At 46.4% G+C, this 3,639-nt stretch overlaps 1 non-coding gene across 1 annotated transcript; it reads right to left on the bottom strand.

The window, feature by feature from the left end:
• Positions 1 to 862: 862 nt before the first annotated feature.
• trnar-ucu (transfer RNA arginine (anticodon UCU)) lies at positions 863 to 955 on the bottom strand. The gene is made up of 2 exons: positions 919 to 955; positions 863 to 898 (listed from the first exon to the last, which is right to left on the bottom strand). It is a non-coding gene; the product is annotated as a tRNA-Arg (tRNA).
• Between the last annotated feature and the right edge of the window lie 2,684 nt (positions 956 to 3,639).

Genomic DNA, 3,639 nt, shown 5'->3' with positions numbered 1-3,639 from the left:
AGATGGGATACGAACTTCAAACTATGACTTCAGAGTCAACGGCACTGACCATTATGGTACCTGTTGCTGTGGGGAGTGAAAACACAAGAAATAAGAAGTAAATCTATAAAACACAGCAAATTTTACTGGAGGAGTTGGTGATAAGTACTTTGATCAAGGGCACTACAGCAGAAGGTGGGATTTGAACTGGGAAACTTCATATTTCAGGGCCCTTTGCCACCTATGATTGTGAAAATCATACAGCAAACATAATGATTCTCGTGGGACTTGAACCTATAACCTTAGAATCTCTTCTTCTTATCCTCAACCAGAAGTCTAACATGCTGGATATTGTGCCACAGAGCCCATATTGCTTAGTGTCTCCATCTCAAGCTCCTTTACCGTGGTGTGTAGTTACCGTTCCTTCAGCCATACTTCTCAGTGACACACTTCACTCTGCGGAGACACCGTTACCGCCATAACCCCAGAAATTAATAAACCATATTGATTTATTGATCACGAGCCTCTTCATAATTGACAGTGTTTGATGTCGTCTAAGTTTGCTGTGGGAACAAGGAACATTATGACTTAAAATCCATGAGTCATGACCTGCTCTCCTATGGGAGGTTCTTCAAGGTCACCTTTGTGTTATTTTTAACTGTCATTCGTACGGAACTCGAGTCAAAGAGACTTAAAGCGTGAGGTTCGTACACTGTTTTACCCTTTTATACCGCAGGATGATTCTTACTGTACCAGTTCTCAGTGAGTACTGTGACCAAGGGCACGAGAGCAGGTGTGGGGATTCGAAGCAGGAAACTTCAGAGAACAAGGCAACAGCTTGCCATGTGACCCACTGGAGCTAAAAGGTCCACACTGTGCAAGTTGACTCTGGTGGGACTTGAACCCACAACCTTTGGATTACTTCATCAAGTTTCCAACTAGAAGTCCAATGTGCTGTCTATTGCACCACAGAGTCGGGTGTTGCTTGTAGCTTCTCTGTGATCCAGGGTTCGACAACAGGTGCAGGACTCAAACCGAGACTCTTTTTCATATTGTAGAACAACAGCTGTAACTTTTTCTGGTTATTTTGTTTACTTTTTCTGTTGTTATCAAAAATTATTCATATGACACTGTGGACAGGAGATACTCTCACGATTTCATACTTGTGCAGTTATTGTTGGCTCTCTGTGCCAGACCTCTGGGTGCTCCTAACACAGGTGTGGGATCGAGACCCCTGAATAGCAGTGCGATGACTTTGCAAGCGGCTGCCGGAAAGTGCCGGAAACGCTGATTGCCGTTACGATGGCAACAACATCGCCGTGTCCCGCTTCCCCCGCAAGTCCTTCTCGTCCCCTTTGAGACACCTCGGTGACAGGGGGTGGGAGTGGTGGGGGAGGGAGAGTGCCAGGTGCTGTAAACGCCCTTTTCATTCAATATTTATGGTGCTGTGTAAAAGAACTCTTCCCTTTAAGTCCTCTGTCTGCGCCATGTAGACGTGGATCGCGGCTCAGTGTGGATCCCTCATCGCTGAGGTACCTTCGCTCTGCGCAACCTGGCAACGTCACCATCGTACCAGCTCTCTCATCCACGTGCGAAACGGTGAGCGGAGGATGAGGAGCATCCCAGTGTCTGCTGTCAATGCCAAACCCCTGGGCCCCAGGCACATGGGGTCACGGATGTCGAGGGGATGCGTTTTGGAGGCCAAAGGTCACCAAGCATCGGAGCACAAGCGCAACGGTGACCAAATTGCTGGAGCCAATTGCAGACATGCGGAGGGCAAGAGACAGCAGCGCTGCCATGATGGTGGAGGGCAGGATTTTATTTCCTCTTTATCATGAGTTTCTAATAAAATGCAGCAACTTAGTCAATGATGTTCACAGGTTCGTCATGGTTAGACTGGTCAGAGGGTGGTGCAGTGGTCAGAGCCCTTCATTTCTAATATGAAGAGCCTTGTTGAACCCTGGATCACAGTACTGACCCAGGATTGAGAAAAGGTAGTTAACACGTGGCTCTGTGGTGCAATGGACAGCATGTTGGACTTCTAGTTGGAAACTTGATGAAGTAATTCAAAGGTTGTAGGTTTGAGTCCCACCAGAGTCAACTTGCACAGTGTGGACCTTTTAGCTCCAGTGGGTCACATGGCAAGCTGTTGCCTTGCGCTCTGAAGTTTCCTGCTTCGAATCCCCACACCTGCTCTCGTGCCCTTGGTCACAGTACTCGCTGAGAACTGGTACAGTAAGAATCATCCTGCGGTATAAAAGGGTAAAACAGTGTACGAACCTCACGCTTTAAGTCTCTTTGACTCGAGTTCCGTACGAATGACAGTTAAAAATAACACAAAGGTGACCTTGAAGAACCTCCCATAGCAGAGCAGGTCATGACTCATGGATTTTAAGTCATAATGTTCCTTGTTCCCACAGCAAACTTAGACGACATCAAACACTGTCAATTATGAAGAGGCTCGTGATCAATAAATCAATATGGTTTATTAATTTCTGGGGTTATGGCGGTAACAGTGTCTTGGCCCCCCAGGTGGCATGGTGGCATAGTGGCACAGCAAGTAGTGCTGCTGTCTCATGGTGCTGGGGTGGTGTAAGGGGGTATGGTTTGATCCCTGCTCAGTCTGCATAGAGTTTGCATGTTCTCCTCGTGTGTGGGTTTCCTATGGATGCTCTGGCTTTTTCCCCCAATCCAATGACATGTTGTTCAGGTTCCCCATAGCGTGTGAGTTTCACTGATGTATAGATGAGTGACCCTTTGTAAGTAGTGTATCTAGCAGTGTAACTCACTGTGGTGAGTAAGTTGTGTGGGCTGATAACACTAGATAGAGTTCATCGGAAGTTGCTTTAGAGAAAAGTGTCTTCCGAGTGAATAAATGTAAGCAGTGTCACTGAGAAATACGGCTGAAAGAATGGTAACTACACACCATGGTAAAGGAGCACAAGATGGGCAGCATGAGCTTTGTAATGCAATGGAATTACTCATTATACAGCAGGGTAACTTAGTGTCATTGGACTTTGAGTTGAGACCATGAAGATGGGATTGAAAGGTTGTGGGTTCAAGTCCCACCAGAGTCAGTGCTTCTCAAAACCTTTCCTAGGGTGATGAAGTCATTGTGTTATATTTAAAGGACCTATGTTCAAACCCCAACTGCTGCAGTAGTGCCCTTCATGAAAGGACAGATTATGAATGACAGTGTAAAAATTACCCTCTAGTATAGTGTAAATGGTTGAATTGCTGTAAGCAGCTTAGTGTACAAACTCCATGCCCTAAACTTGCTGCATGAGGCTCCTGCAATCTTGGGGGATGTCAGAAGAAGCGCCAAGGTGCTGACAGTTGTCAAGCATTAGATCCTTCACCCCCTGGGAATGAGCTTGGGTGGGGGGCTAACGATGAGCTAACGGGCAACCCAGTTAAAAGAGAACAACAGCCTTTTGCTCCCATCCTCTGTCTGTGTATCTGCTCAACAGAGAGTTCTGGAAAACGTAGCAAGAGAAGGGAACAGGTTTGATCTGTTTGTCCCGAAAGGGCCTGGCATTATTCGAACCCAAGCTGTTATGGTAGTTTAGAGCAGCCGTGGTACAAAAGCCACAATATCACTTTTGTGCTGTTAGACTTGTGCAATGACTCCTTTCTCCCTGGTAATTTACACCATTTTAG

The sequence above is a fragment of the Scleropages formosus genome, chromosome 18, assembly GCF_900964775.1.
Source record: "Scleropages formosus chromosome 18, fSclFor1.1, whole genome shotgun sequence".
Lineage (NCBI taxonomy): Eukaryota > Metazoa > Chordata > Actinopteri > Osteoglossiformes > Osteoglossidae > Scleropages > Scleropages formosus.
The sequence above is the reverse complement of the archived record's forward strand: the minus strand, read 5'-3'. Positions and strand labels throughout refer to the sequence as shown.